Consider the following 11,318-nt stretch of genomic DNA (forward strand, 5'->3'; position numbering starts at 1 on the left):
TAATCAAGTTCCTGGGATTAAGGAACTCAATGATGAAAGGTTATAAAGGAACTAGAATGATTGATTAGACCTAGGAAACAGAAGACAAATAATTTTTTACAAGGCAACTAGTGACTAGGCACATCTCTGAACAGACCTAGGTGTCTCGGGTGACAACTAATTTAATATAAAGCCAATGTTGATTGAGGACCCTGAGAAAGGAGCAGGATATATACGTAACATCTTAGGAACTAGGGAAGCAAAGTAGGAAGAAAAAAATCAGGGAAAAAGAAAGCATTAAGCTCACCTGTTACAACTGGACAATGGGCTTATACTGATACCAAGAGATGAATACAGAGACCACTGCCAAGAAATATTAGAGATTCCTCAATTAATTATGTAACTGTATGTCTTGAGGCAGGTGGCATAGCAGGACAAACACAAGATTAGAAAGCAGATACGACCTCTCTGAATTGTCATGCTAATGCTACCTAACTAAGGATTAATATTTTGGGGAGAAGAAGGGGTGGAGATTTTATTTTTGGCTTTTTAACAGGCTTACATTTACAGTCCCCAACACAGAGCTCTCAGCACATTCTGAAACTAGCAGCATTAATTGGGAAAATATAAAAATAAATGCAGTGCAACTAGCACAGCGGCTGACATGTATGCACTGATCCATTCAGTCATTCGTTATTAACTCAACACCTTGGATGTGGTTAGCCAATGGGCTAAGGGCTGGATTCCAGAGATTAGCAAAAGCAGGCACATTCTCCTCAACATGGAGTATGCAGGCTAGTGAATGAGGAAACAAAATAATTATAGAAATAAACGCAAGACTTAAGGAAAACTGCTTTGAAAGATATAATACCTGAACTGAAATATAAAAGACATGAGTGGAAAGAAGCATTGACTCTCAGGCGGGAGCCCTAAGACAGGAGAAAACACCAAGCTTTAGAGAAATGTCTCCTAAACATTTTAGAACACACATCACAAGCCCAGGAACAAGAGCAGGAACAAATGTACCGGGAAAGGCAATGTGACCGGGGGGTATAAAAACCATACACACCCATATACATAGACACAGATATTATATTCTCTGTACATTTTATATTTATACATTAACTAATATCTTAAGTCTCAGTATATTTAAAGGCAGGAGCTCACTGTGGCTATGAATCAGTGTAAAGCCCTGGTTCAAATGGTCTTGCGGATATTTTTATAATGTATTATCAAATATAATTAGATCGAATTTGTTTTTTAACTTGTGATATGTCTGGAAAAAAGCTTTTACTTGATTTCTATTCATTGTGTAAAAATCAGCATTGTCTTCAATCTGCCGTTTCCTTGAGGGAATCTTTCAGAGTCACTTGTTCATTTTGTGAAGTCTGTTTAATTAAAACTAAATACTATAATCCACATATCTACACAATTGGGTACTAGAGACAATGTATTGTCACAATAAAGCTGGATTTGAAAGGACAAGTGAGGACATCACTCCAACTTGCTTTGTGAGGAGTCCCCCTCCCTCAGGACACTGGTCACACTACATGTGATGTCTGACAAGTAGACAGGCAAGGGTACTGAAATCATGCAGAATATGAATATTAAAAAGCCCAATTTCTCACTTATTTTATAATTACAAAACCAATATAAAGGAAAGTTCTAGCATTTTCTCTCTGTGCTCCAATGAACTCTCTTAAGCATTCACTGAAATACATGCCTCTCGCTCTGGAAGCCACTGTTTTGGAAAAGCACTGTATGGAGCTGAGAGGTAAACACGTTATCATGCACACAGACAACACTGAAATGTATGCTGTTAGTCTTCCTGAAACTGCAAAGCCTTGTGGGGTTCCTAGAGAAAGGTGAGGGGGCAGGATCTCTTCTCCATTCTGAGAATATCAAATGCCCCACAGATTTGGGGCACAATGTGGCTGGCAACAAGTTATCATGCACACAGACAATGCTGAAATGTATGCTTGTAGTCTTCATGAAACTGCAAAGCCTTGTAGGGTTCCTACAGAAAGGTGAGAGGAGCAGGATCTCGTCTCCATTCTGAGAATATCAAATGCACCACAGATTTGGGGCAGAGTGTGGCTGGTATACATGGGGAAATCATTGGAAGAATATGACTGCAATAGAGCTGAGAGATGATGGTGGCCTCACCAGGGTCATCGAGGGAAGGACGAAGATGGAGGAAGATTAGAAGGACAGAGATGGACAGGTGATGGGATGGTGACACAGGCATATATGGAAACAATGACTTTTGCTTCTAGCTTAGGGAAACAGATGGACAAAAGTACCATTTACCCACTGAGACGAGAACCTCAAAGAAGCACAAATTGTAGAAGTAAGTTTCGAACTTGTTGAGTTTAAGGTGCTTTGAAACGCACTCCTAGAGAAATCCAGCAGGATGCATGGATTTATAGAAGCGGATCAAGCACAACTTAAAAGTCAGAAACCTATGGTAATTTAAACCTCTGAAGTAGATAAGAACACCTGGGATATGCATTTACCATAAAAACATCAAAGGATCAAAGTATATACCAGAGAGGAACTTAGCATTTAAGAAGTAAGCAAAGAATTAGAGATAACGTACACTACAAGGAAAAGAAGTATTATATGACAGGTAGGAGGAAATTGAGGAAAGAACGAAATCAAGGAAAAAATAGTGAAGAGAAGTGATTCACAGAAGGAAGACATGGTCAACTTGGTCACCATGCAAAGAGGCATCCTTCCAAAGATCTAAAGAGTGAAATGTTTCCAGTGAAATGGGCAATTAGAAGACTGTTTGGTGATTTGCACAAGGGCATGTTCAGTGGGAAAAGAAGAAATGAGAAAATGGGGACAACAAGTTGAGACAACCTTGTCAAGACTGGGTGTGCAGGACCGAGTGAGAGGACAGAGACAGGAAGGGAAACAGTGTGTGTTGGGGAGGAATGTAGGGATGGCCATGTGGTTTGATAAGACAGAGAAATTTCTATCATATGTATATGTTAATGAGATAATGAACCAGGGCAGGAAAAGAGGAAGAGGTTGACCATTCTGAAGGAAGAAGGAATATCACAGGGAACAAGTTCCTTGAAGAAGAGAAGGAGGCTGAGATCCAGAATAGGAGGAAGTAGGGAGGATCTGGCCTTAGAAAGAGGCTCATTCTTTCCAGAAGCAGCTACATACAAATGAAGTGGTATGCAGGAGTACAGGGAGATTACATAGGGATGGTCCCCGCGCTGTTCTGGTTTCATTTTGTTTTCCTAGTGCAGAAGGTGAAGTGGGTCTCCTGCTAGGTCCGAGGACACGTGGTGGGAGGTAGACAATGCAAGGAGGGTATAATTTGGAAGATTTTTAACAACTCAAATTCCAGTAGAGAAAGAGCAGAAGGAGAAATAAGAGCAGAGGAAGGAGGTGTTAAAGGGTTATCCAGCAATGTTAAGAACTGCGCTAAGTTTTAGAGACTATGGATTTCAATTGGCACCATTCCACAATGTGCATGTTATTTCCACTGGCAGCCTGACAGCCTCAGCGAGGGGAGTCCCATGTTTAGAAGGACTCAAGACTGAGCACTACCAGATGCAGGTATCATGGTTTGTCTCTGCTGGTTGGTCTGTTAATGCAGATGCATTGATTGACACCGCCTGATGTCTGCCCTCAAGACCAAGGATGCATGTTTTATCACAAATAGAGCACATTTTATCTGGAGGTCATATAGAAGTCCTGCGAATCCATGAGAGAGCACGTGGATTTCAGGAATTCTAGCCAGAAGCACAGTCATTAATATGAATTATTACATTCTGGAAAAATAAGAATAAACTGAGATGAATCATTTCTTCTCAACTCAAACCATTTTCACCTTTTGTTCCACATTAGATTGTGATCATGTGATCTGCTTTGCTCATGATCACTTAAGGCCTTACATTAATAATGAGAGATAGCACGATCTAGTAGGAGAATGTCAAAGTGAGCACTAAGAATAAAACATGCTGACCTAACGTCTAGCCTGAACCAACAGACAGCCACACCCTCGTTGCCCCAGAATAATTCACAAAAATCTGAAGTCTTCTCATGGCGTTCCCTTGCTTAAAAATCCTTCAAGAATTCATGGTGCCTACAGAATCAAGCCCAGCATCCGTAGAATGCTTTACACAACCCTCCTAGATAAGAGGATAAAGTTTCTGCTGCTTCTCCAATCTCTCATCCTGCTCCTTCCCACACAGATCCCATCTTCCTATAACATGGAAATACATATCTCAGAGAATTCTAAACTTATACAGCCACTTCCTTCCTAACTTCTAAAAGATGGTAGTTTTTGAAATAGAAACAATACCCTAAGCAGTAAAAGCCATTGCTCCAACCAGAGTCAGCCTAATATCGTCACCCTGAAAAGTAATTTCCTAAAGCCTCTCCAGATGCTAAAGACAGCTATCGATTGCCAATGAGAATAATGCACTGGTAATTCGCTAGTAAACAATCAGGAGATCAACCCAGTCACCAACAGCTTTCAGATACAACAGTGAAAACAAATAAGAACAGAATTGTTCGTGACTTATTGATACTAGTGCTTAATTTTTTATCCACTCATATGAGAGAGAGAGACTTTTCAATTGTAATTTTATTGTTTTAATTCAGTCCAAGCATTGTGTAAATGTGCATAAAACTAAACAGAAGCCATCCCTGGGGACCTTGGCACTACAGTGAGTGCCTTGGGATACATTTGTTTGTTATGCACGCTACATAAAGATCAGCATTCCATCTTTTATTTGACTATATCAACGTGTCTCAGGCAGAACTTTAAATAGATTCAGTGATTCTATCTGAGGTTTGCAAAACCATTGTGGAGTCAGCCAGTCAACAGAAAACAAATATAGCCCTAGTTCCTTCCTTGCAGTGCAGCGAGTTTAAATTTGTCCTGTGGAATACACAGTTGGGAGTGTCACCTGAGTCATTTGTGGAGGATGCCATAGATGGATGAACGAAAAGTAAGGGTGTTGAGGCCAGAAAGACCCCCACGAACATTCCAGCTCTACCAGCCATTAACAGTGGAACCTAGGGCAAATTATGTTCTCTCTGAGCCTCAGTTTCTCTCCTGCAAAATGAGAGCAACAGCATGACTTATGATACATGGTTGTAAGGAACAAGTGAGAAAAGGTCAAGTGTTCAGTATAGACACCAGCACATAGTAGAGATCAATCATAACTTCCTCCCTCATGTCAGTGTTATTTCTGTGTTATTCCAGCTACGAAAGATGCAAGTTTGTTGGGGACATAGGTATGATTTTACTGTGAAGAATTGAAGTTGTCATCCTGAGAATCCCCTGGCCTGCTTTCCTTTGAATGGAATGCCTTTCCTACACACAGTCACACAGCTCAAATCCTAACTTTATTTGGGTCTTTGCTCAACCAACGACTCTATGTAAAGCAGAAATTCTCTGCCTCCTCTTCCCTTGTTGTACTTTACTGCATTATGCATTTTACTTTCTATTATATTTTGTAAATATTTATGCACTGTTTGACTCCTTCCACTAGGGCTGAGAATCTGGGGAAATGAAGGTGTTGTCTGGACTCTTCCCTCTCTATTCCCAATGTGCTGAACAGCAACCATCCCAGAGTAAGCACCAGGAAGTATTTGCCAGCAGTAAATGAATAAAGTAATTCACATACTACTAACCCTTAACTACCTGGTTCATTATCAGCCTCTTACAGAATGCTTTTCCAGACCTGTTTGTGTGACATGCATTCTCAGTATCACTCACTTTTGGACAAAACCTTGTGCTGTTACCAAGTTTTGTAACATTTGCTCTTTTTTGCTTCTAGATTAGTGAAAAATATACAGTTTGAAAGCCATAGCTTATATTCGCTAAGGATAACAGGGAGACAGAAATAGCTGGGTAGTTCAAGTCAACATCTATTAACTGAGGCAACAAACTTTGTGCAAGACACTGTTGGTTTCTGTAGGCTCTTCTTTCTCCCAACCCCTTGCAAGTTGGTTTTCACACCACCCACAATTCTGTCTCCTGCCCTTTCTTTTATCGTTCTACAGGAAATGCTCTAACTGGGGAGTCACATCAAATCTCATGAATTCAGCTACAATCTTCACATCCATAAACCCTGAATTTCTACTTCCAACCCAGACATCGCCCAAAGCCACAGACTATAGATAGCTCATAATGAGGTACCATATTGCCAGCTCTCAAAACTTCAGTTTTGGTCCTCTATTCTCCTATGTCTGCAGGTAGTGTCCTCTATTCTCCTATGTCTTCAGGTAGTATCACTACCATCTATCATCTTGTCATCAAACCCAAAACCTCAGAGTCAACCAAGATTCAACACCCAAGGTCAATCTATCACCACAATCTGTCAATTCTAAATTGGCAATATTTCTAGAATTTAGTCACTCAATATCCACTGCCACTGCCTTAGTTCAGGACCTCACCAATTCTTACCTCATTGATGGTATAGGTATTCTCTTACCTTGAAAACAAAACACTGGCCACACAAAATGCTGGTGAGGATGTGGAACAACAGACACGTTTTTATTGCTGGTGGAAATGCAAAATGGTACAGTCACTTTGGAAAAAAGAATTTGGTTGTTTCTTACAAAACTAAACATACTCTTACCTTACAATCCAGCAATCATGCCCTTTGCATTTACCCAATTAGTTGAGAATTTATGTCCACCAAAAATCTGCATATGAATGTTTATAGTAGCTTTATTCATAACTGTCAAAACTTAGAAGTAACCAATATGTCCTTCAGTGGGAGAGTGGCTAAATAAACTATGGTACATCTAGATGATGAAATGTTATTCATCACTAAAAAGAAATAAGCTAAGGAGCCGTGGAAAGATGTGGAAGAAACTTACATGAATATTACTAAATGAAATAAGCCAATAGGAAAAGGATTCATACTGTAGGATTCTAACTATATGATATTTTGGAAAAAGCAAAACCATGAAGACAGTAAAATGATCAGTGGTTGCCAAGGGTCTGGGGGGATTGAAAAATGAAAAGGGAGAGGGCAAGATTTTTAGAGCAGTAAAACTATTCTGCATGATACTACAATGGTGGAAACATATCATTAAACATTTATCAAAGCCAAGAGAATATGCAACATCAAAGTGAACCCTGATGTAAACTATGGATTTGGGGTGATAATGATTTGTCAATGTAGGTTCATCAATTATAAGAAGTGAACCACTTTGAGGTGGGTGCTGATGAGTGGCTGTGCATGTATGGGGATGGGAGATGTGGGGTATCTCTCTACCTTTTGCTCAATTTTACTGTGAACTGAAAGCTACTCTAAAAAATTAAGTCTATTAAAAACAAAAAAGGAAGTAAACACAAAATAGCCTTTCATCTAGCCATATGAACCATCATGAACCTATTGAATCAATCTCCTGCATAACTCAGGAATAATTTTTAAATAAAAAATATAATCAGCATAATCTACTTTCAGAAAACCCTTTCATGCTTTTCATAGCCTATACATTAAAGAGCTCTGGGCAAACAGTTAGCATTTTTTCCCCTTGTGCATTAAGAATCTGACCACTGGATAAAGTTTTTAAGCTGTTTTCCTGGAAACAGATATATCACTTAAACAAAACAGTAGTGCTTCTTGTAAAATGACCCCTGTTGTTAAGAGGACTGGAGCTGGACTGGGATAACTACAGATACATGATGAAGATTCCTTATTTGGGGTTTTCCTGATTATGGAGACTTCTATAGTTAGCATGAGAGAGAAGCCAAGAAGCAACAAGCAATGCCTACGGAGTTCTTATGAGAGATAAATGGTTCCTGAAAGGCATGAGACTTTTAAGCCCTATGGAACCTGAACCATCCAATGTACATCATTCTTCCTTGCATCTGAGCTGTCTGCCATGTGGCTGCTGCAAAGGCTTTTGCTAAAGAGGAACACCTGTGGTTCCTGAGTAGGCAGATGTCAAGTGTCACCAATGGTTGTCCTATGTGTCTAGTTGAGACTAAGAAGAACCCACTCCCTCTCTACCCTTCTCCAATAGAACTATTTACAGTTGCCAGCCAGGATCATGTAATCTCTTTTCCCTGAGCTTTCTTGCACGTCCTTACCTCTTCTTTGTCACCTACCAATTATCTTCCTTCAAGCTCAGTCACAGAGTCACTTTCTCTGGGGTGAAGTGCTCCTTCCTTTGGCTCCCAAATCACTACAAATCCCTCTTACCCTACGTTTTCATCAACTGTTTGTTTATCTGTTGCCTCATTATGAGCTGCTTGATCGCCATGGCTACAAGGTCATGGTAACCTTGATGGCTGACAATGCCAGTTTTGTAAATGTAAGCTGATCCTGTTGCTCACACTAGCAGGCACTGCTAGTTTCTTAGCCAAAATCTATCCTCCTTTTCTCGCTAAACAGAATGGTGATATTAACTGACACCTATACTCAGACAGGCACTTCCTCAGATGCCCTTTTGGTCAGTGGTGGCCACGAGGGTCAGTTCAGGCTAAGAAGATGTTAGTGAAAGTCTAGTGAATGGAATTAGGAGAAAGACACTTTGTCCTGATTCAAAGAGATAAACTTTGCTGACATATGCTTTTGCTCTTCACCCTTCCTGCTTCCTATATATCAGGAATATGGACTTCAGACATCATGTCTGATTATAGAGCAGAGATCTCATGGTCATGAACCAGAAAAAGACAGACACACAGTAAAGATGTCAGAGAAGAGATCCTGGGAAGCCTGGGTTCTTGATGACTTCCCACAAGTAGCAGCATGAGCCAGATCTCTTGTTGCACGAGAAAAATAAAACCCTATTTGGATAAGCCTCGTCATGAGGTTTCTGTTATTCCAGCGGAACCCCGTGTTAACTGGAAGAAAACTATATATAATTTCTTCCCCCAAAACAAGATGAAATCTCAGCCCATCCCCCTGACACTCCCTGCATCTCAGGGTCTGTATACCTTATCAGTCCTACCTCCTGCCACTAGTCACCACACGCTCTCTGAGCCCTAATCATTCTAAATATGTGTTAACAAGTGCCCCCGAAAACCCTGGCCCTTACTATAGGTCCTTGTCTTTGCAATTGCAAAGGTTCTTCTCTGTCCTTGGAATGCCTTTTTCCCCACAAGCTTCCCGTGAAAGTGTCCAACTGGCCTATCAACATGGGGGTGCATATTACCTCCTCTTTAAAGCCTTCCTTGATCCCAAGTCCCTCATTCCCCTGAACTTCCAGAGAGCACCCTATGGTTGCTTTTGTCGCAGCAATTAATAAATGACTTTCAAATTATTTGTTTTATCATCTCCCTTCTCCACCAGAACTTGAAACCAGAGAGAGAGCAGCGATCCTGCCTTATCAGGCATTCAATCTAGTGTGGGAGGGTGCTTCTAAATACACTGGCTCTACCTACCAAAGCGGTGACCCTGATCTTCTCTAACTCTGGATAAACTCGGGATGGCACTAGGTTAGCCACATAAGACGACCCTAGGGATATAATACTACAAATAATAAGGGCCCTGCCCTTGGGTGAGTGTTGAGGAAGACATGAAAAGACATTTCTCATAAGGAGGGAAAAACAAACCATTTTTCAATACGCTCACAGAGAAAACATTTCTGCTGGCAGACGTGTCGGTTTTGCACACTGAGCAATTCTGACACTAACTGCCTGGGGTCAGTGCAGACCCTGGCAGGTTAAGGGCTCAGACCCCTAACTTCAGATGCCAATGGAAAGTCCGGTTGTCATCTGTGCCTCTGACTGACCAGCTCTATGTCACAGGTTCCCACAACCTCCTCATCTAGTTTAATGATTTCCTAGAACAGCTGGCAAAACTCAGGAAAACATCTACTTACATGTAGCCATTTATAACAAAGGATGCAACTCAAAAAGCACTGAAAAAAAGAGATACATAAGGTGAGGTATGGAAAGGGATGTGGAACTTCCATGCCCTCTCCGGGCAACCACCCTCTCAGCACCTCCAGGTGTTCACCAACCTGGGAGCTCTCTGAACCCTGTCCATGTGGGTTTTTATGGCAGTTTCACTACATAGATATGATTGATTAGAACATCGACATTGGTAATAAATTCAGTCTCCAGTCCCTCTCCTCACCCCATCCTGGAGGTTGGGAGGTCGGGGATCTGGCAGTTCTAACCCACTAACCACATGGTTGATCCCCTTGGCAACTAGCCCCCCCCCCCCCCCCCCGTTTAGGGGCTTTCCAAAAGTCATGCCATTGATATCAACTCAGGCAATGTTGATAGAGGCTTGTTATGAATCACAAAAGTTGCTACTTTCATCTTTATTGCTCTTATCACTTAGGAAATTATAAAGGTTTTAGGAGCTCTGTGTCCATAACTGAGGACTAAAATAAAAATGCAGATTTCTTATTATATCATAATATCATACAACCCTGGAGTTGGGCACCCTATGGATTAAGTAGGTAGTACATGCAAAGTGTTTAACATAATGCCTGCTAAAATGAATTCAACAGATATTAGTTTTAGGGATGATGATGATTATATCTTTATATCCTCAGCACTGGACTCGGACTATAGTAGGTGCTTATTAATATTTTTTAGATAAATAAATGAAACAATATGTACGTCTTTTGTTCTTGCTTCTAAATTACACCGAACTCTAACATCTAAATACAAAAGGACACAAAATCAAATGATATCCCTGTGTACCTAATTTTCCCACAAAAATACCTCCTGATGTTTATCCCCCAAGGCTTACCCCATCAGGCAGGCTCAATGCCTCATTGAGACAGTCTGTTTCTGAGCACAGTGAAGCCCTGGGGCAGCCACTTTGCGGGGAGGTTCTCAGTGGTGCCAACTGTGCTGACAGGACTGGGTCAGTAACAAACACAGCTAAACAACACGGTCATTCATCGGATCTGGATGTCCATGAGCCTCTGGGAGTTGAGCTCTGGCCCCACCATTCTGAACAATTTAATTTCCTCATGTGAATTCCATGGGGACTCCCTGGGACAAGGGCTGGAGAGAAGTGAGCAGTCATTTATAACTAGTGCTCAGCTTAGGAGAGGCTAGCTGGGAGACCAGCTCTCAGCCTGTGCTAGTAACTCAGGGGAAACCTCAACGTCAGTTATTTTGAACTATCTGGTTCCAAAACATCAGTACCTTGACATGATGGGATTGCTCTGTTTCTGTAGGCTGTTGTCATCAGGTTGTACAATAAAATCCTAATTGCAGAATTATATAAACACTTATTGTGCAGCTATGGTGTGGAAGCACTGTGGAGAAAGATAGATTATGAAGTAGGCTCAATATTCAAGCTGTCCACACTCAAATAGGATTTTTTAAATGTAAATAAGTATCTCTACTAATAGAGAAATAAGGAATATATGAGAAAATA

The sequence above is a fragment of the Papio anubis genome, chromosome 8, assembly GCF_008728515.1.
Source record: "Papio anubis isolate 15944 chromosome 8, Panubis1.0, whole genome shotgun sequence".
Lineage (NCBI taxonomy): Eukaryota > Metazoa > Chordata > Mammalia > Primates > Cercopithecidae > Papio > Papio anubis.